We start from the raw sequence: 24411 nt of genomic DNA, 5'->3' as shown, positions 1-24411 counted from the left end.
GACATAAGTGGAGTCATTTTAAAATAGAGTAAGAGTGGCCATTCCAGAGGCTGTCTTGCATGTCTTGCTCCTTGACTCTTTGGGCTGTTTGGACTGGGCCAGATCAATATTACCTTACAAACAATTGTTTGTAACATCAGGATAGCGAACAGCCCGACCGCAGGGCTGATAATTATGGACTCTCTCTCTGAGGTAACCAACAACCAGTAACTAATCATGTAGAACTCAGAATGGCTCAGCTTATCAGCACCTATAGGAATTCTTTCCTCTTTTCATGTAAGTATTCCTTTCTTTTTTATCATAAAACCCCTTGCTTTTGCCTGATAATCAGAATGTTGGGTTTCTGCCTAATTCTGTGCTCCCTGAATTGTAATTCTTCGATCCCAAATAAATGTTTGTTGCCTTTCATTTCTAGTTTTTAATTTTAGGTTAATGGAAGAAAGAACTAGATACCCCACAAGTAGATTGTAATGAAAAGACCCAGGGACCAAATTCTGCCACATAAAATAAATGGCATATATGTACTGCAAAGTGGAGAAAAATCTGTCATACAATTTATTCTCTAAACTTGATGTTGTCTTACCTTTTTCTCTTTTTTCTTTATTATATATAACAATATATAATTATATTATACATAATAACATATTTTATAATTATAGCATATTATATATAATTCTGCTTCCGAACTTATTATATTCCATTGATTTATCAATCTGTTTCTGATTCAATAGCAGAATATACCACTCATTTGTTTTCTTTCTTTTATCCTTTTTATTTATTTATTTATTTTTTACAAGGTAGCAAACAGAGTATATTGTTGGCAGAAAATTGGCAGAAAGGACTTTGGAGGCAGAGAAATCAGAATTTGAAAACCAGCACTGAATGATTTCTGGGTAATATTGGAAAAACAAAAAATAACAACATAAGTTGTCTTAGCTTTCATTTCCTCAACTATAAAACACCTACATCATAGGGTTTATCTTGAGCAAAGAATATTATTATTTTGTCCAAAAGAATTTGAGAATTCAAAAATATCCCATTGGTATTTATACAAAGTAAACAAAATAATTTAAGGGTAATAAATATTTAAAAAAAATTTTTTTTTCACTCAGCAATAAGTTGTATCTCTTTAAAATTTTTATAGCCCAAGGAAAAGTTTGTCAGCTTTTTGTATTGGTTTTGCACATTTTTAATCACTACATAGATACTTTGTTTTCCTTCCTAAATGGTTTGAATGCTTAGCTTTAACAAGATAAAATATTAAAAATTTTAAGTGCTTTAAACAGTTTGAAGCTTTTTTGGGGTGATGGAGTTACACCTAGAATCATTTTTTAAATGTCTTAATTGTTCTCACCACAAAAAAAGAAATAATATGACATGACAGAAGTATTAGCTAATGCTATGGTGGTAATCATAGCATAATATATAAGTGTATGAAATCAACAGATTTACACCTTAAACTTATACAGTGTTACCTGTCTCTAATAATACATCAATAAAAAATAAAATGAAACAAAACTCATAGATGTTATGCTCAGAGCTCCTGAGCAAATGTTTTGTAGATCGTCTAAAATTGTGGATATTATTCTTTTTTTCAATAGCAGTTTTCTTTGGCTCAAGAGTTATCAATAAGTTGTCTTACTATCTCCTCAACTTTTATATTCTCAGGATAGACCTTGAATATAAATATAAATTTTCTATGTTAAAATGACTATTCTGAGACATCAGGGAACATCACCAAAAGAAAAAATAATTACTTCTTGATATAATAGTATAGTCTATTTTCCTTATAAGATGAACATTGTATTTCTATAGAAATTTGTATTCAAGTCCTCCAAATATAAAAAGAACTTCACTACCAGTTGACATATTACAATACTGACATGCCAAATTGACTTTAAAGTTTTTTTCATTTTCTTTTCTCATATGTTAGTAAAATTACAGAATAAGCATATCTAAATATGAAATAAATTTTTAAAAATTTTTAAAAATTTAAAAAATCACAGAGAAGTAAAAAAAAGAGAGCAAACTTGATGCCCTAAAGGTTTTACTATAAGCATTTATGAGGTAAGTCTGAAAAAAAAAGTTCCTCACTGGTGCCCTAAGATTGGTTGAATCATTATTACAAAGCTTGTCTGGTAGGCTTACTAAAGTATATGCAAGGCTATATGTCATGAAGAATTTATATCAGGGTGTTAAATGTGATTTGAAATTCCCATTAAAAGAAATAACCTTAATCATCCATAATAACATTGCTTTAATTATTAATAAATCTAATCAGTAGTCTGAAATTGCTCACATCTAATATTAATCAGAAAGGCAGATGAATTCCCAGCCTGATGACATGCCCTTTGTGCCTTCGAGTACCTTTATAGTGTTATTATTTACAAGTTCTGAGTTGGAGATAATTTATCTGAGTGAGAATCAAATTACATTCTTCAAAGGAATTATTTCACTGGTTAGATTCCACTCTCAAAATTGGTGTATCCAATATTGTCAATTCATGTAAGATGCTGTTATTTCAGTATTTTTCATTTTAAATTGATTCTCTTATAAAATCAAAATTTCTGTCCATTTCTCAACATTCCTCTACTGTTACACTCAGGAGTAGCCATATGTATTCAAAAACTATCTTAACACATTTATTTTTGTCTTGATTTCAGAAAGCACAGAGGTGGAGAAGAAATGTATACTGAATGGCAAAATACCCATAATTTAGCTTAATATGTAAAATAATTTCATCAGAGAGTCTTTTCCTAATCCTGAATCATATTCTCAGTTTTGCTTTTAAGTCTAATAATTAGACAATATTGCTGTATTTTCCACAAATGCTTAAATGTAATGTGTATTTTCTAATTGTTGACTACGGCTTAAATGTGCCGGTTATTAACTTGTAGTCAGGTTGTTCAAATCTTCGTTATTTTTCCAATTTTTTCTTATTGATCTATCAATTATGAGAGCTGTGTCAAACTATATTTTATCTATTACTTTTTACAATTATGTATATTTTTGCTTAATACATATTTTGGCTATGATATCATCTTTTTTTGGTTACTTCATATTCAAACTTCCTGTAGTTTATGTCTTATACATGCTGATTACAAATTACAAATAGGTTGTATTTTATTGTCCAATAAAATTATATTTTTATCTTTAACAGTAATTTTTAATCAATTCGTATTTATTATTATTACTGATAGATTTGTTATATCACTCTAATTCGTGCTTTCTAGGTATATGACTTCTTTAATATATAATTCGATGTATCTAGTTAATATATTTTTTGTTTTCTAATGCATCCAAAAACTGGTTGTTTTAATTCTTGCCCCCAACTGCTGTCACTGAATTAAAGTTTATACATTTTATTTTTATTATTTTTGCAGTTACTCTTAAAATATTAACAATCACACTTTATTTAAAAATAATTAATGTTAATTAATCTCTTTTTTTCCTTCCATCACAGTCAATATGAAGTTCTATGTAAGCTTGAAGCTATCACCAAACTCTTGTCTTAACATCTGAGGTCATGGGCTGAGTTCTGTAGTTTGTATATTTTTCGTGAAAACTCACATTGAGTTTTGATTAACTTCCTGATGTATTTTTTAACTGGGGCTTGTGAGCTCATGTTCACTAGGGCATTATCTAAGAGAACTCTGTGACGCTTAGGATGAAGATGTATATCTCCAAAGGATGTTTTATTTGGAGTCTTGGCAAAGCAGTTACCAGCTTGAGATGGCTTTTTATGGTAACTTCTTAGCATTAGAGTTTCTGGACAACACAAATAGTGATAATTCAATACTAAACACACATCAGGATAGACTTGGGTTATGAATTTCCACAAAGAGATTCTTTTTCCTACTGAAAGCCTAGTCATTCAGATAAGCTTTCTTTCTCTCTCCCTTTTCCTAGTCTATCCTTTCGCTAAGAGTGAAGCCTTTCAACAGCTGTGTCATTGCATAGATGTCCTGGCTCTAGTCCTCTGTATAGCCAAACTTCCTTCTCTCCACAAGACTTTTGTTTTTCAAAACTAGCAAATAACTCTTGAATAACTAAAATTCCAAACCTACTTGCCTTTCAGTTGTTCACTTTCATCTTCCGTTTTGGAATTCGTAGAGTATAAGAATTAAATAAGGAAGATGTAAATACTTTAATGATTAGCTGTCCAAATACTGATGACAATGAGGAACAGAACAGTTGGGTTTTGCTGACTTGACCCATATGCAGAAGTCTGTATGATTGGGAAATAATCAGGAGGTTATATATAATATTAATTGACAACATTTTTAAAGTTTCTGGGACATAATGCATACTCAAAATAGTCCCCTTCCTTTCTATTGTCATCTCTTCTATCACCAAAAGTTTTATGTTTGTGAGCAGTAGCAGTAAACAAAGACTAGTGTTCAAGAGCACTACCCCAGTCCAGTGCTCTTTGTTAGCTTCATAATATATGAAGATAGCTTTTTGTTTTTAGTATATTCCTAGCTCCCAAAGAAATCAATATAGAATGTTATAATTCATTAATACGGAATTTGTCTCAGATTCTGTTAGACAGTTAGACTAATGGGAATGAGAACCAATCAAATTTTGTGTTACCTGAGAATAACTATAATTTAAAAATATAGGTATCTAAATTTAAATTTTCTTTTGTTTATATTTAAGTAGTGGACGCATTGAACTTGTAGCAATAATACTATATAGCAAAAACTGTAATACATATTGAAGGTGTCTAAATGTTATTCTACATTGTACAAAAATTCATAGTTAGTAAAAATGGTATAGAAAAGGCAATATAAGCCTTTTTTCTTTCATTATTTAAGTTTCATCTGTCTTAGGTGAATAAGCTGCAAATTTATGATACAGTCGAATTGTATGATTGGATTCTCTCTTTAATTGCTCTGTGACAGATTTCAGAGAATTGTGTCAAATTTGAGAAGAATTACAAAAGAGAGTTTCACCTAAGTTGTACCTATCACAAAGAGAACTGTTGAAACATGGATAATGGGTATGTGCCCTGGGTTTCTTTGATTTAATTGCCTGTGTTCTCCTCTGTATTAATCTCTCTGGCTAAGGTTTTCAAAGAGTAACAGTTGCTAGACTATAGAGCTATTTAATAAAAACCTTTCTCACTGACTTTCAAGATACTCAACCTCCCTAAAGACAGGAAAGCCTAGTTTGAAAAGAAAGAAAAAAAAGATTAATTGATCTTCATGTGAAACTTTCTAGATAACTAGATCGATATTAACCTTTCTAAAAATTCAGTCAAATTCTCTCTTCTTGAATTATGTTGCTTTCATAAAGCTAAACTTCCACTAAACACACTAAACATTATGGAATACAAAGGGATGATTATTTTACCATCAACTTTATTAACACAATTTATTAAAGGTCCTGCGTGTGGTACAGGGAATACTGGTTGAGGTAATACAGGGAATTATAAGGAAGAAAGTAGTTCTGCCCAACTAGGTTTATAGTCTAGGAAGGACTTCTGTAAAACTTGAGAAAGGAGAGCTAACTTGACTGAGCCAAGGGAATATAAAAGGAAATAACTACCCTGTTTCACTATAATTGGTCCCTTTGAGGCTAACTTTGCCTGAAGCAGATATAATTTCAAAAGGAGGCAGGCAACCAGTGGGTTCTTCTTTAACTGATCTGAGGAGAAGCATGGGACAAAGATTGGAGGCATATTCCTTGGAGCTTTTCCTGTCATTGAAGCAGGATCTCTGTTTAGCTCAAGGGATATCTTGAACTCTTCTTAAATCTTTGATTTTTACATTTTACCACCCTCCTGAGTTTGCTGAATCCAATTGTATAAATATATTAATAGCAACTTTCAAGCCCTATGCTCCATCCTTAATGCTGATAAACAAGTAAAAATTCCAAAAATACACAAAATATAATATATGTATATATCTATATCTATATACACATATCTACACATCTAATAAAAAGAAACAAGTCATTATAAATTATTGATTAGAATAATGCAACTCTTTCCAAAATAAAACTATTTATTTCTTCCCAGAAATCATGGAAATAAAATGGGTATTTGTTAAATACCTATCTAATAACAGAACATTGTGCTATATATTACTAATGACACAAACCTGAAAATGTGGCCCATGGCTGTGAAGTACTTAGAATGGAATGATGGAAACAAAACAACCTCAGTGTAAGGTAGAATTTGATTACTACCACAAGAAAGGAAGAAGAAAAGTTCTGTATTAATTCAGAACAGTGTTTCTTAAACTTTGGTGAGTATCAGAATCTCTGGAACTTTGTTAATTATGCAGGTTCATATTCTCCCTTTTCTAAGATGGACCTAGAATCTTAATCAAAGCTCCAAGTGATTGTAATGGATTTTATAAAAGATTGAAAAACATTTCAATAGATGGAAACATAATTTATGGCTAAAGTTGAGGAGGAAAAATAGTCTTTAAGCACATAGGACTTTTGTTTACTCTTAAAAACAAAATTCGACAGAATAAACATAGAGAGAGAGGACAGTCCAGGTGGCAGACACAGTATGAAGAAATGCATGGAGGAATTATTCTCAGACACTGCCTCTGAAAAGACAGTCACTGTCAGTAGAACTGTGGAAAAGCATGGACTTGAGGAGTGAGCCAATAACTGAGCCAATAATCTAAAATGCCCAATGAAATAGCTATTCTGACTTCTTTCATTAATTCCAATTTAAAAAAAATTTTCTACCTCTATTTTTTGTAATTAAAATTATTGGGGTGACATTGGTTAATAAAATTATATAGGTTTCAAGTGTATAATGCAATAATATGTATATGTATATTACATTGCATATTCATGACCCAAAGCTAAATTTTCTTTCACCACCATATATTTGACCCCCTTTACTTTTATTTATTTCCCTGCAAATTGTATTGGAGAAAAAAAAAAAAAAAGCATGGAGAGATCATGGGAAGAAGGAATGTCCATAATAGTTTAATGAAAATATAGCTTGTTTGAGTTCTTTGTTATCTAAGTAAATATTGTTTGGGATGTAGAAGAAAATTGTCCATGATTATTTATCTCAGTTTACTTTTGGGCTGTTTTCCAAACTGTAGATTAGTAATTTGGTTTCCTAAATACTTTCACACCAATCAGTGATTTTCTTGCTAGGAACTGCTTATTTGTACAAATTGTCAAAATTAATTCACTGCTGTCCGGTCATTCCTTAATTGAACAAGTTTGTGTGTCTTGACCTTCACAACTAGGGTTAGTCTCCAGAGCATGGTGAATTTACCTTGGCAAAGTTATACAGTGATGCTTCCGAAAAGCTTGTCAGCTGGCTTCCTTTCAGTGACATCTTCACCTTTAAATTACTCTCTTCAAATTTCAACATGCCATAGTCTCCAATGTTGCTAATGCCAACTTTGTAACCAGGTGTATTTGCTTTTACAACACACATTTGAGATGACAAAGATAGTTATCTACAATAGAGCAAAAGAAAAAAGAAACAAACAAAAGGCCTTTATACATAAATTGATTGGATATAGGACAAAATATCTCATTCTGATACTAGAAGTAACTTGAATCAGTGAATGATCATCCAGTTTAAAAGTTATATTGTGATTTTCAAGATAGCAGTTCTACTATAGTCTTTATCCTGTGAAATTCAAAGTAAAATAGAAGGTTATTAATTATTCTGATAATTTCATATATAGGCATTCAGATTAATCTTCATATAGCTGGGCTAACAGATTCAGTGTATTCCAGGAAATGTGGGAATAATGGAAAGATCCCCATTTTTCCTCTGACATATATACTCCTCTTCCCTAAATTAGAAAATTTAGGAATCCTTGATCTTCCCATAAAGATTCCTCCCAGCTTCAGGGTATGTGGATATAATTTTAAAATCCGTTGCCTTTTACTGTCCCTCATATCAAACAACATCCAAGTTAATACCAGCAATTTTTTTTTTCCTTTCACAAGTAGATTTATTTATATTGGACTTTTAGGGTAGATTTGTATTTATTAGTCTTTTTTTAGAAGTGAAATTATTTTTACAGAACTTTTAAAAAATAGTTCTATGACATTTATCTTAGAAATCAGATGAAAGAAAATTAATTGAGTTCTGGGAATTAGAAAACTTAGAAGATGGATTGCATGACTGAATACATTTCTAGGTAGTAATTTTTAACTTGAATTATGGTTCTGAGAGTTGAAAAAAATGACCATTGATGTAAATTCAACATGTAGGAATAGAGAATAAAAGAGCATAAACAAAAACAAAATCAATTGCAGAAGTGAGAAAGACATTAAATATATGAAAGAGGTTGAGAAAACTTGTCATAAATTATAGAAATCCACAAAACATAAAATAAGACAGTAAAAATGTTCAAACATTTCTGGCTATAACATATTAAAATTAAAATTCAAAAACTTAGGAGTGTTAGCTGCCAATTCTGAAAATATTCTTTCACTTCAGCAAGTGAGAAACAGCAACAGAAAGCATCTCCTTTATACAGATAGGACCCTTGTGAGTTGGGGGCCTGAAGAATAGAGCTGTGTAAAGGTGGGATATCTTCCCATGAAGCAAACATAAAATTTTCCCTGACAAAAGGTCTATGATTTTTAAAAGGGAACATTGCTCTTCTTCTCTATTGTTGCAAACTTACGTAAGCCCTTTTGCCCATTCAGCAAATGTCAGAGATCTTTTGATAAATATTCATAGTCCCTGGGGTTTAGAGGGAGGTAGAAATTGTATTTCTTTCTTATCCTTAGTACCAGGTGGTAGGTATCAAAGAAGGCAAATGCTGCCTAATGTACAAATATTAGTAACAAGAATGCTCAAAACAGTCTTATGACCTATTCAGTAGCTTAGGAAATACTTCTCGTTACCTTAGCCTTTTTTTTTTTTTGCTGGCATTTTGCATAAAAACTTGACTTCAAGGTGGACTCATGGATTCCTTAAGGATAAAACTGGCCAACCTTATAATAATATCAAGTATATTTTCTGTGAATTAGATTTAGGAATGTATTCATTTGCAATTTCTACAATAACACTATACGATAGACATAAAACATGAATGGCATAAAAAAAACTAAATTATATATTTAGGCCATGGTTTTGCATATTGGCAGGGTGTTGCTGATCTACACTAGGCTTGGCTAAAAGGCTCTGCTTTAAGCTATGGCTCCAGCTGGGCTTTGCTCTTTGCTGAAATATGATTTAATCTGGGGCCCAAGCAAATGGAGAAGCAGCTACCTTGGAGAAACTCACCTTTTGGGAATAATAGAGGCAGAAGAGGGCAAGCTCAATTGCACAAGTGCTTTTTAAGCCTTTGGTTGTATCACTCACACTAATATGCTATTGGCTAAAGTCAGTCATATGGCCAAATCAGTAATGAAGGGGTGGAGAAATGTATTTCTCCTCTTTAGCTGGAGAAAGAGCAAAGCCAAATGGCAAAGGATGTGAATATAGAGAAAGGTGAAAAATTGGGGCTATAAAAACAATCTAGCCATAAGGACTGACAAGGTTATGGAATTCAAGAGCTGTGTGTTCTGCTTATCCTACCTATTTTAAGAAAATGAGACCTATACATACATTCCTAATCAAACTCTTTTCTTGAACATCACTATTTCACCAGTAAAGGTATTACTTCTAACATTCTCTTGCTAATTAACAAATGCTCTGTTGTAGATTTTCATGATACCTGAAATGTTAAATAATACCATTTAGAATATTAATTTCTGCTTAAGGCACTTTGAGTAGTGTCAAAATAATCCTAGTGATGTAGACAAATATACATCACATCATTTATACTGAGACATTTTTAAAATAAGTTACCACACAGGCAATACAGGAGCCACAAGTCTTTCGAGGAAGTAATAACTCCAGGCTTTTGTAGGGCTGGCCTATCTGTGTCCTAGGAGATCGGTCCCACTGATTTTAAATTATATATGCTGGCTGGAAGAGGATTTCAGGTTTTTCGAATAACTTGAATTGAGTAGAATTTGAAGCCTTAACTCACTATTACCTAAAATTCCTTTCCACGGTTCACTCTCTATTTTATCTTACTTGGCCTTGGCTACCTGGGTCACCCATTCCTGAAGGGTAACCATCCTGACCCATTACCAATTGATTAACAACCAGCCTAGAAACAGCTAGAACATTTAAAAAATCATTGGTAATGTCAGAACTACTTAAAATTTCTTCTAATAAGAAATGTACTCTGGAGGAAAACAGAATTTTTATCCCAGCTAGTTAGCTGGGGATTGAAAAGGTGAGGAGAGCAATCTCTCTGAAATGAGTGGCAATTCTTGACTGCAATCATTAGGAGAGAGAAATCTAAGTTGGAAAAATATTCACAAGAAAATTGCTCTCCTGATGTTTCCCAATGCTGGTATGGGAGACCAAGCAGGCAGTCATGCAAGGACAGTTAATTGCCTATGAGGCTTGTAAGAAAAGAATAAACCAGAGGGAAATCATTGGATTGGAATTCAAATACAAATTTTCAGAAAGTAAATTAGTGAATGATAATAAAGGCAAACACATGAAATTAAATCCTGTAAAATACTACTAAAAGGATACCAGACGCTTGAAATGTTTCTAAGTGTATGAGAACTATACTTTTGAATTATAAACCTATTTGCATTCTAACACTTCCAGTGGTCAAAATGAAGCTAGTGTTATTTGAACAATAAAGATTATAGGCAAAGGGTCTATTAGAATTCATAAAGGTATGAATCACAAAACATCAGAATTTCTTTGAAGAGAGGGTTTGATAATTATTATTTAAACTTAAAACTATGAGTAATAATTCTGGACATTCGGAAAATTGTTACGATATATCTCTAAAGAAAAAGTATGTTAGAATTTTTAATAGAATATCTAAGAGGTCCTTGAGATTCATGGGCTTTTTCTAAAATCTCTACAAATTGTCAGTGATATATTAGGTTCATTTATTGTTGAGTATTGCTTAGTTTGTCTTTGAAAATATCTTAAAATTTTTTGATTCTTATCTTAAAAAAAGTGATTATTTGCAAGCTAATAATGTTTTATCTGTAAAATAAATTCTGAGATGCAAAAAGTTATTATTTCTTATCAGGTCAAAATATTTAATAAATAAAATGTTTTATGTGGGGGCAGAGAATATATGGGAAACTTCTGTACCTTTCACTCAATTTTGTTGTGAATCTAAATCTACTATAAAAATAATGTATATATATGTATATGTAAATAAAATTTATTGTTAGAAACTTCAATGTCATCTAGCTTAACCTCTTCATATAAATATGAGAAAACTATTCTTAGATAAATTAAGTGCTTTGCACAAGGTCAGAATTTTTAGTTCAATATTAGATCTTTGGACTCCTTGACAAATGCTCTTTAATTTCAAAATTTTCAATAATATTTTGATCAGGAAAAAATGTTTCATATAGATATTAAATTAAAAATAAAAATCTTATCTGATAGAAAATTGAGAAATATTTTTATAAATATTTCCTGGAACAAAATGAATATTTCAAATTATCTAAAGGGCAATGAAAATGTAGCACTTTATGCTAAAACATATAAGAACAGTAATAACATTATTCCAAAAAAAGAAAAAAGATAATTTAAATACTTACATTACTAAATGAAGACACCATGATTAAAGTACCAAGGTATTTATTCTAAACATTTAGGGAAACAACAACAAAGTGAATTAAAATTGTAGGAGAATCAGAAAATTTATGTGAAAAAATGTTAAATGTAATTAATTTGAAAAATAAAATAGGTAAAATCTAAAGTTGGTTCTTAGAAAACAAAAACAACAAAATTTATATAGTGATTGATTAAAAAATAAGAAAAGATGCATAAAAGTTTAAGAATGAGTTTGGAAATAATTGTACAGAAGAAATTAAAATATAGAATCTAGGAAACTCCATGAAAAATTTAAAGAGTAAATAAAATTATTTCAAAGTAAAATGTAAATTTACCAAAATTGGCCCAAGAAGAAGTTGAAATTTGAACACATTTTTTTGAATCAATGAAGAGATAAAAATGAATATTAAATAATTTTTTAAGAACAGGACATTTTAATGCTTTTCAAAATGTTTCAAAACTATAAAAAATAAAAATTGTCATAATTCATATTTATAAAACTAGTATAAGTTTAACATCAAAACATTTTTGAGAAAACTAAAAAATATAGACCAATTTCTCATATGAATTATGTGCAAATGTTCTAATCTGTTCAATAATAAGTAGTGACACAATAAAGTTTGATTATGTCATGACCGAATAGGGCTCACTGCAGGAAAGCAAGGGCAATTCAATGTGAGGAAATTTACTCATTTAACCTGATTTACTGAGTGCTCTTTCTGCCCCAGAAGCCTTACTACTTGGTTGTGAATATTACTGAAGGTTAATACATTCATTTCCTTCTATTGCTTCCTTTGTAATGGTGGGTGACAGAAAATAAAAAGAAAATAACTAAATAATATAATTTCAGATAGTGATTAAGTCTATGAAGAAAAGAAAAACAAATTAAGGAAGTGAAGTAGACATACACTAAGGCTATTGTAGGGACAGTTTTGATTAAACTCCAAAAAGAATTTGAGCAAAGATTCGGATGATGTAAAATGCAACCCATGCAAAGATTTAGAGGAGTGCACTTTCTGAGGAAATCTAAAGGGCCTGAGCCAGAATATCAAGAAATATTATATAGATGAAACATAGTTGATGAGGGGAACAGTGTCAGGCAATGAGACAGAAGAGGTAGGCAGCAGACAGGCAAAAAAGCCAGGTCTTTTAGGTTACAGTGGATTCTATCCTAAGTGTTATGGAAAGCCATCTTCATGGTTTTAAGAACAATTATAATGCAATCTGATTTATATTTTTAAAATATTATTCCAAGTAATTGAAAGAGAACTGAATGAAGAATGGCATAATGGCATAATTAAGAGGCTCTTTTTAGTAGTTCAAGTAAAAAATGAAGATGGCTAAGACTAACAAGAGGAATAAGTAATGAGAAGTAGTTGAATTTGACATATATTTTGAAAAAGTTGCAACAAAATGTGAATAGTAGACTGATTTTGGAATGACAGAAAATATGATTCAAGGATGTTATGTTGCTGCATATGTATATACATGTGTATCTGTATATGTACATATTTATATATGTATTTATAGCTTTAAAAGAATGTGTATATGTGGGGAGGTAGAGTGTGCTTTTGATTTACACAATTTATTGAGATGGGAAGAATCAAGTTTAGCATGGGAGAGAATAAGTATTTAAACATTAAGTTTCAGTTGCCAAATAGATTTGTCTACTCTAGATCTTATATATTTCCATATAAACATTAGAAACGGTTTTCAATTTCTACAAAAGTTATTTCTAAAAAAATTTCGACAAAATACCTACTGAGATTTTGATAGTAATTGAATTGAGCCTATAATTCAATTTGTAAGAATTCCCATTTTAATAATACTCAGTTTCTAAATCCACTGACATGAAAGTCTATTTAATTAGGTATTATTTTATTTATTTCAGCAATGTATAGTTCTCAGTTTGTAAATATCGTACTTCTTTTGTTAAATTTATCCATGATTTATTTTAATTGAGATTTTAATTCAAGTATAATTGCTTTCTTAATTTTATGTTTTGAATATTTCTTACCTACTCTATAGAAATACAACTGATTTTCTTATATTGGTCTTGTTTCTTAAAATCTTTATGAACTTGTTTATTAGTCCTAGTGGTTTTATTGTGAAATTCTTAAGATATTTATGTGTAAGTTAATGTAATCTTCAATCGCATAGAGTTTACTTCTCTTCTAATCGACATATCTTCAGTTTCTTTTTCTTGTACTAACTATTACACAGGACAACCTCTATTAATATCTTGAATAGAAGTCGTGAGAGCAGGCATCCTTGAATAGTGTTTGATCTTAGGAAGAAATAATTCAGTCTTTCTCCATTAGGTGTAATTTTAGATATAGATTTTACTTGGATATCGTTTATCAAACTGAGAAATTTCATTCTATTACCAATTTGTTTAAATTTTTAAACATGAACAAATACTATATTATGTCAGCTGCTTTTTCAGTATTTATTGAAGTGATTATGTGTTTTTTCTCCTTTATTATATTAATATGGAATATTAATTTGAGTTTCAGATTAGGTAAATCAAGTCAGAATTGCTGGGATAAATAACAGTAAGTCATGATGTATAAACTTTTTTACTTATTTTGCTAATACTTTGTTCTTAAGGACTTTGGTTTATCATCAGATAGTGGCCTTTGTTTTCTTTTCTTGTGATGTCTTTTGTTTAGTGTAATACTGGCTTTATAGAATAAGTTGAGAAGGATTCCTTCTTCTTCCATTTTTCTGAAAGCTTTTTTTAAGTATTGGTATTTCTTCTTCTTGAAATATTAGATAAAATTCGCCAATAGGCCACCTAGGCCTAAGATTTTTCTTTGTATGTGGAAGTTTTCAATTACTAATTGAATATATTTACTATTCAAATTTTCTATTTTTTTAAAAGTTAGTCCTAGTTACTCTTTTAGAAGTTTTTCACGTCATCTAAATTGTCTAGTTTGCCAGCATATTTGTTCGAAATATTCCCTTACAGCATTATCTTCCTTTATGAAGCCTTCCTTTTCTTCCTCATAGGGAGTAACAGCCCTTGACATTACTTTTATGCCTCCTTTAATCCCCTAGAATCTCTCTCTTAAAGCACCTTCACACCCTGGACTGAAATCATCAATATATGCATCTGTCTCTCCAGCAAATGGTGAGCTCCTTGAAAGCCCAGGCTGTGTCTCAACGATTTTTCGAATTGCCGGTGTCCTTCAGTGGGCCTGGCCCACTGTAGATGCTGGATATAGGTTGGGTTCTCCACAAACAGATGCTGAGAGGGGAATTTGTTTGCAAGTGCTTTTTTATGGCACTGTTCTCAGAGAAACAAGTCAGGGGAAAAAGCGCCAAGGAAGAGAAGGAGGCCAAGAAAAGATATGATCTCAGGCCACAATTCCACAGAGGGGAGCTTCAGTCAGATCTCATTGGAAACTCTGAGGCATAAACTTAGTTTATGCCCCAGAGTTTAGCAGCTGTAAACTAGATAAAAAATACATGCATACATACATACATGCATACATACATACATACATACATACATACATACATACATACTCATACACATATACATATATGTGTATATATATACACATTTTAGTATTTGTAGTTCAGCAATGATGTTTCCTCCTTTATTACTGATTTTGTTAATTTTTATTTTTTCTCTTATTTTCTTGGACAGTCTAAGGGTTTGTCAATTTTGTTAATATTTTCAAAAAAACAACTTTTAATTTGATTCATTGCTTTTATTGTTTTCTATTTTCTAGTTCATTTATCTCCCCTGTGGTCTTTATTATTTCATTATTTCTGCATGCTTTGGGTTAGGTTGAAATTTTGAAGAGAGAGTGAGTTGATCTACTCACTCCATTATATCAGAAATGAATCTAGTTAAAGTAGTGGTGTGTCACTCCAGACTCATTAATCAGAATCTTGGGAGGTGCTTGCACTGAGTAGTTATTTCATAAATTCCTGTAATGTATCTGATAATCATCAAGATTGACATACGATTATATTTGGGAGGTCTGAGACTGGTTAAGTCTGCATTCAGGAGCACTTATATTCTTATTCATATCAATTATTTAGCACATTCTTTTCTTCTTAAGACGAATATACATATGAAGTCAAATTGTAATGGAAAGGTTTTGTTTTGCATGAGTGGGTACTTAGGACAGAGAAAATTAAGTAACTGAACAGTGGATAATTTGATTAGGTTATGAGAATTTGATATCTTTTTCTCTCTTTGATGACTGCACTTGACATAGTAAATGCCAATATCCAAAGCAATAATCACTTTTCGATGGACAGTCTTAGAAACATATTAACAGGTCTTCCTATTGGGTTTCACCTGTTCTAGATTCCTTACAGACCTTTAATTAACAAAATTGATATAAGTGCAGGATTAGTTTTAGGTACCTAATTGGACTTACACATATACAGTCTTTTCACACCTACATGTTTAAAATCTCTCTGCTAGGCTATTTCTGTATGGTGCCTCATATTAAAAGGGTGACATACTCTCAAATGATATTAAGACAAAAACAAAGAACATCTTCATCATTGATGTTTTAGCAGCACTCTAGATAAAAATTGAGAGATGGATATAACTACTTTTTCCAACACTGGATAAGGATTAAAATAATTTTGATGTTATAGTTTTATATCTAATAGAATGCTTAAGTCATTAAAAATTTGGGTAACCATTTCCAGCATATTATCTAACATTCTTAACATACATTTTATTTACTTTGGTAACATATTTATTAATAAAAATATTAAGATAATTAAGAAAATTATTTTGTTTAGATAGTAGAATTGTTAAAAATATTACACTATAAATTTAAAAGAACTAAATGAAAATTATAGGAAAAGGAAGGGAAAAATAATGTTTCTATCACTTAAATATTCAAATGATATTTAAACAAAGGCTACTGAATTGAAATCCTACTTCTGTTGCCTTTTTTTCATAGTTCCATATGGAGCAGGAATATACATGTGTAGACTCTTTGCCTTGAGAATGTCACACTTGTGTTTGCACATTTTGATTTTGATCATATAAACTAAAGGTTATAAACTGGCAGCTCAGGAGTGAAAGAAAGGGAGAGACTCATGTAACCTTAGAGGGATTTGACTTTGGTCTTTACTCAGATCAAAGTTTTCTACTTGGTTTTCAGTCTGCCAAGGGTAACATTTGAATTGGTTAGGTCTCAAATAGTCATGAAAGCAGTGCACACATCCACATGATTATCTGGACAATTTTAGCACAGTAAAACTCCAAATATTTGTCTTCATTTCCTTTATATTTTATTGGATGATATTTGGGCATAAACTTTTTGGATAACTGCTTCTATTCCTATCTTAGCCAGTTTGGGCTGCTACAACATAGTACCACAGACTGGGTAGCTTATAAATAATAGAAATTGTTCTAGAGACTGGAAATTCAAGCTCGAGGAGCTGATACATTTAGTGACCAGTGAGAGCCCAGTCTGTTTTATAGACAGCCTCTTTTTTTACTGTGTTCTCACATGGGAGAAAGGGTAAGCAAGTGAGTGCTCTGGGATGCTTTTAGAAGGGCACTAATTTCATTCATGAAGACTCCACCCTCATGACCTAATCGGCTCCCCAAAACCTACTTCTAAATATCATCACACCGGAGATTGAGTTTCAGCATATGAATGTTGTGGGGCACAAACATTTTGTTTATAACAATCCCCCCTTCATTTTGCAAGATACAAGAATGTTCCTGTGACCATATAGAATCTCCAGAGAGTTACATCTGCTTATTCTGCTGAAACTCAAGAAAAGATCAAAATCATTGCATTTGTACCATAAAGGACGGTTAACATTGGTTTTTATTTTTAAGCAAGAAATCCTTCAGACCAGTGAAATTCAATGTGTTCTTGAAAAATAATTATCATGCTTATTGTAGGAAAAAATCTATAATAGGGTTGTTTTCACAGGGGCCCAGATTTATTCATACAGAATTTTCCATTAGCAAAAAAAGCTTGCTTCACCTTAATTACATAGAGACAATTCTTAAAAGACTCCAGAGGGAGTAATCCCAACTCACTAATTCCCAAGTAGCTTTCTCCATCATGACCCAATATATCCTTGAAATGTTTCACTCAGCTTGATTGTTGCTAAGCAACAAATGGGGAATAGGGGTTAAGCTTCCAGAATCACTTACACATTAATTATAAGTCAGTAACATTATCATAATGCAAGTTTTAATAATGAAGGGTATTACGTATGTTGTCACAGTATGCCTTTTTACCTACTTAAAAAGAGAAAGACCTGCATGCTACTTGTCATGGGGAATGACATTTCATTAGCTTTTGGAGGTACCAAGAGAACAGGTTTTAAGAGAAACAATTAGGTGTTTTATAGCTTTCTTTCCCTTTCTCAAAGGTTTTCTTTCCTAATTGCTATTGACTTTGTATTCTTTGAACTACTGAAGCTAACAATAGCATAAGTAGATATTAAGTTTCCTAGTTAGGAAGTTGCTGTAGTGTTTTGGTGATTGCATGATTTCCAAAGACATTTTTAAATGCGAGGAAATTAAAGACCATTAAGTGTAAAGAAATCAAAGACCAATTTTTGTTCCGTTTCTTTATCAGAATTTAATTTTCTCACCAGGAAAAACAATATTCTGAAGTAGTGTATCTCTATTCACATCTCTCAGAGTGTTTATACTACTATCAACAGTCACTCTCCTTGTGAAGTTGTGTTGCTGCATGGTTTTTCTTTCTTTCTAAATGGAAAACTCGGATATGTGTTAACTTAAGCAAATACCATTTCTTGTCCTATGGTAGCATGTCAATATTTGGCCATTAAAATGGACTATGGAAAACCTGAAATGGTGTTAGCAGTTGGCTGCTGAAAAACTTGTTTATTTAAACTAGAAAATATATGTTGAGTGTGTAGTGTGGGCCTCTCAATCAGCAAAACTTGGATATAAATGATTTTAGCTATACTACGGTCTATCAACTAAAGTCTTTTAAGAGATGTGCCATATTAACAATGCATTCAGCCTTCACACATATAAAAATTCTTTAGGAAAGGTGCACAGTATAGTGAAAAAAATGCGGGCTATAAATTCAAATCGATATAAGTCTGATTTTAAGAGCTATAGCATTTGATATCTGCATGACCATGGCTCAGTACTTCACTGTTTCTTAGTCTTAGTTTATGTATGTATAAACTGGGGCATAGAAGGATTAACTTGCCTCAGGGGATAATTGCGTGATCACTATAGAGATACCTTTCCTGACCAGCCACACCCACTTTTATTTCTTTGTTGTGCTTTCATCTTTGTTGGCCAATTCCATCTTTTCATTATTCACTTTTGTACAATGTTGCATGGATTTGTAACTGGGAGACTAGGATGCAACACCTTTCCTATCAGATACCATCCTATAACAATATTTTGTTATCGGTGTGTGAAATTATAAAATGTACAGTGATCAATCACTAACAAACACTGAAAAAAGTAACGTGGTTGGTCATACATCCGTGCATCTATTATTTATGTAGTAATTTGTAGACCAAAGAGCTAGCAATGCAGTTTGTGTTTTATGAGCTTACTCATGTAACCATAACCCTAATGCTAACCCTGTCCTTGGTAACTGAAATATGAACTATATTGTGAGACTAGTGTTGTCTAATTAAACCTTGGTATCTAAATTCATGTAATTACAATAGCTCAAAACAAGGACTGCTGTATACATATGTGTATCTATCTCTTTTTCTCTATGAGAGAATATAGACTTTGTCTATTTTATTCTTTGCTGCTTCTCTAGCACTCAGAACAATGCTCAATATTAATGTGGAATTTAAAAAATGAATGTTATCACATACCTAGAGTGCTTATCACAGAGCTAAGAATATATAACTATTACTCACTAAATGCTGGATTTCTTAGTGTTTACTTAATGCCTCTGGTTTTAAGAAGAGGTGTATTTGTCAAAATGAATTAAACACTCAGTGTGCTCTAAATGTATATTTGGCACAGTATAATTTTGTAAAGGAAGATAGAATTTAGCTCCCTGACACAGTCTGATGACATAGCTTAGGGCTTTGTGCTTCTCAATCTGACTCTTGGCTTTGCTGCTTCTCCTTAGGTAAGTTATTTACACTTTAGGCTTTGGGTTTTTTTATTTGTACAGTTTCAGCAACTATGTCCATTCACCTAATTAAAGTATGTGAGCCTTAAGAGAGATTATATATGCAAAATACTTAGCCTAGTGCCTGGCATTAGTAAGCACAGAAATTATTTTAGCTATTGTTTATGAGTTTGTGGCCAATAGGAAAAACAAAATAAAAAATTTAAAAATATAATAAATTTTAAAATGTAAATGACAAGACTACATTACAAATAGATCCAGCTGTGGCCGCATATTGTATTTTTTCAATTCAAATATAATTTCCTCCAAGTGTAATTAACTTTTCTATTAAAGTAAAAATCTGAAATTGAGCAAATTCCATGTCCTTTTTGTAGAGGAAACTATTGTAAAAGTCCCTATATCACTGAATATTTTGAGGGTCAATGAGATAACACATTTAAAATATTTATCATAAATTCTGAACATAGTAAGAATTCAATAAATTTTAACTGATTTATTTCTTCGTTCATATCACGTTGGCCTTAATCTCTGACAATTCCTTCTTAATTTTGTATTTTATTTCTGTACCTTCTTTTTCATTAGTGGTATTTCCCTTCTAGTCACAGGCTCATTATAAGATTAATGTAACAATCTTCCTCTGGTTGCCCTATCCTCAATTGTTCCATCATTTACTCCTTTGCTGAAGTTTTTAATCATTCTTCTTGTACAAGGAAAATCCAAACTCTTAGCCACCAATTACAGTTCTTTCAAACTTTCTAATTAATACTCCCAATATTCTTCCAGCTTCAGTCAAATAAATCTACTTATTGTTTCTCTGTTCTACTGCACACATAATTCATTTACCACCATGGATGGACAGCAGGATATTTTTCTGTGTGCCACCTCTAATTAATTGGTAGCTGTCTATGAATGGGCACTCTGAGATTTGCCCTTAACTCAGGAAAAGAGAAAAACCACAGTGTGTTAGTAATGTATTAATGAGCTCTGGAGTTGAGACAGGAGCATCAGAGATATTTGTCATTTCTGACTTATGTCATTTCCCCCTGTCAAGACATCCTTACATATGTTTTCTTTACTTCTCTAAAGTTTAACATTTTCAGAGGTTCAACTCAAATCACACCTCTTCTATATTTATCCCACTATTCCATCTATCTTAGTCCCCAAGAATCACCATCTTCTCACATAAGATTTACAACCTGAATCTCTTCTTTGGCACTAGCATATGTTATTTCTATGGTTACTCATTTTTCCAACCTATAGGTTGATGTCAATTATATTGTGCTTCTTTCTAGAGCAAAGAATTCTGCATGCATTGATTATCTATAGTTTTAAATAACCAATAATAGCAATAGTTCACATTTTTATTTTGTTTTAATCTTATTTTTATCTTATTTAATCTTATGTTTTCTTACTTTAATTTTAATTTTTAAAATTTATTTATTTTTATTTTCTCTTTTCTGAGTTTGTTGGCAATAAAGATGATTCAGGACAGGAATTGATAAGAATCTAATCCATGAAGCCTGAATATGTGACAGAGAAAAGCATAATAGAGACAGAGAAAGACACTGGACTTTGATAATATTATTTTATCTAGTGGATCCAGTCATGCCTGCCTTTATTCAATACTTCTAGGTTATGCAAGCTGATAAATTCCTGTTTTTATCAAAAAATTGAATAGCATTTTGGTTGTTTACAAACCAAAGGAGTCATGACTGAAAAACTGAGCATTAGAATAGTTACTCATTAAATAATAATTGTATAACAATGAAAATATTAGTATAAAAATAGATAAGTAGCTTTTTAAAATTATTTTTTACTCAGAAAACATGGTTATTACAAAATTCCTTTATTTTGAGTTCTGTAAATACTGACATTTATTTGTTGTATAGATTTTTCTTAGTGCAAGAATCAGTAAGACTTTATTATTAAATAAAGGCGGAATCACACATCTGTAGAGAAAGGATGAATTGTTCAATGCACGGAAAAATCAGAACTGTACTGTTACTTCAAGGTAAAAATAAATGTACATTTTATTTAGTTATTCTAAAGCTTTTATGACATATTGGATCTTTAAGCAATATTTGGAAAGAGAGTAATACTGATGAGAATGCAAATATATTACTTTTAAAGCTTCTGAAACAAGAGTATATAACTTGGTTTGCATTTGACTAATCTATAATTGACTCACATAATTATTTTAATAACTACATTTATAAATTACATGATAGCAACAGTATTGATATATTCTCTGGAGGAACCTACCAAATTATCACTGTGTGAACAATAATCCTCCAGTAAAATACACTAGATGGATATTATTATTTATAATATATATATTATTATTTGTATACCTAGGATCAAAGTGCAAGTAAGCCCAGTGCAACTTACTTCTTCAGTGTGACATTCTATCAAACCATTGAAAGTTGTGAATAGAATAGAAGTTAAATTAAAAAACAACAACAACGGAATACTTATTTTCCAAATAACACATACAGTTTAAATTAACAGTCTCCCCTTTGTGTCTTTGGATTGTTTTAGTGTAACAAAAATTTTCTTGAGTTGCAACTTTTAATATGAAACCTGGCCTTTTTAAAAACCACTGTATTCAAGCCACTGTCTTCCTCGTGCTCTAATCTCTTCCCCCACCATACTGTAAGCTTCAGGAAAGGAGGCACCAAGTCTGGCTTTTTCCCCATTGCTGTACTCCCTGCACCTAGCCAGTGGTTGGCATGTAGAAGGTACTCAATAGTGGTGTGGTTAAAGGATGAGTGGTTAATGGCTAGAAGAACTGGAGGAGAAGAATGAGAGGGAGTATTAACATGTGAGAGAACAGCATATATGAAGGCAGGGAGTAATAAAAGAACATATTCAATTAGATTACTTTATTTTCAGAATAAAGAGAACATGGAGGAGAATGGTAAGTGGTGAGAATAGAGGCCATGAAGACACCCATATAGCTAAGCAAAAGAAGTGCAGCTTTACTGTGGAAACTTTAGTGAAACATTGAAAAGTTTCTACCTAAGAGTTAAAATGAGTAGGTTTACATTTTGGAAAACTGGTGCAGATAAAAACATAGAGGATAGTTTGAATGGAATCAAGATGGAGGACAATAGATGAGATAGAAGCCAGCTACAGTAAATAGGAGCCCTTGGACTAAAACAGAAGAAAAAATAAATAAGAGAAAAACAATTCAAGAAAATTATAGAAATCATCATAAAAAATGTCTATTTTTTCAATGAAAAGAATGACATGAAGGAATTTAGATTTACGAGAAGTATCAATAGCATATTTTAAAACCTTGAGTTTGAAGTATTTGTGAGAAATATAAATAAAAATATCCAGTTAGCTTAAAGGGCCTAGGGCCATGTATTTTTTTACTCAGTTCAGCAATCATTGTTTATTAAGATTTTTTTTTCTTGTATAAGGGAATGCTATAAGTGCTAAGGGTTCAGTGGTGAAGAGCTCAAGTCTTTGCTCTCATGAGGCTAGAACCTAGGGTGGAAATAAACAGTAATTGAGGAGACAGATTAATACATGATATACTTTCAGTCAGTGATATGTAATATGAAGAAAATAAAACTGGGTTTGTATCTTGAGAGGAGGCTGCTTTAAATAGTATAGCCAGAGAACGTCACTGAGGTGACATTTAAACATAGACTTTTGTAATGAGAATGAACTTTGCCACATTAGCTATAGGAGAAGAAAATTTAAAGTGGTGGTGAATTGTCAACATTATCAAAAACCACAGAGTACAATAAAATAAGGCTATAAAAATGTCCTTTGGCTCTAGCTATCTGGAGGCTATTGGTAACCTAAATGAGAATAGTTAAGTAGATACAGGAACAGATACCAGATTGAAAAAGGAAGGCTTGAATAGGCTTAAAGAAGTATAGAAAGTTAACAGAAGATAATTTTTAAAAGAAAGCCTGGGTGTAAAGAGACAGGGAGAAGTAACACTGATGACGGGATCTGAGGAGAGCCAGGAAAGAAGTTTGTAAATTTTTACAATCACATATTTCTTAAATAAATCTAAAGCATTAGTACATTTTATGCAATGCCCATTAAAAGAAAATTTAGCTCACTGACAAAACAATATGTTGTTTTAGAGGTGGGTGATGTTATTTTTTCTTAGCCTATTAATTTCATGATGGAACAAAAATAGACACAAGCTGAGATGCTATGGGTAAAATTTCTGCATGTTGCATAATATAAAGAGTTGAAATTCAGTCACTAATAGATTACATCAGAGTGGCTTTCTAAATTTAAAGGATGAGTATTTTTCCTTTTTAAAATTAAATGGATTGGGGTGACATTGGTTAGTCGAATTATATAGGGTTTCAAGTATGCAATGCAGTAATATATCATCTGCATATTGCATTGTGTGTTCACCACCCAAAGTCAAATATCCTTCTGTCACCATATATTTGACCCATTTTACCCTAATCTACTTCCCCTCCTCCACCTTTTCCCCCTAGTAACTACTAAATTGTTGCTTGTATCTATGAGTTTTTATTTGTCTTGTTCATTTTTTGCTTTCAGTTTTATATCCCACATATGAGTGAAATCATATAATTCTCAACTTTTTGTCTGGTCTATTTTACTTAGCATGATTATCTCAAGGTTTATTCATGTTGTCGCAAATGGCAGTATTTTATCTCTTCGTAGAGCTGAGTAATATTCCATCGTATATGTACCACATCTTCTTTATCCAATCAT

The sequence above is a fragment of the Pteropus alecto genome, unplaced genomic scaffold, assembly GCF_000325575.1.
Source record: "Pteropus alecto unplaced genomic scaffold, ASM32557v1 scaffold164, whole genome shotgun sequence".
In the NCBI taxonomy this organism is placed as follows: domain Eukaryota; kingdom Metazoa; phylum Chordata; class Mammalia; order Chiroptera; family Pteropodidae; genus Pteropus; species Pteropus alecto.
This window is presented reverse-complemented; position numbering follows the sequence as displayed.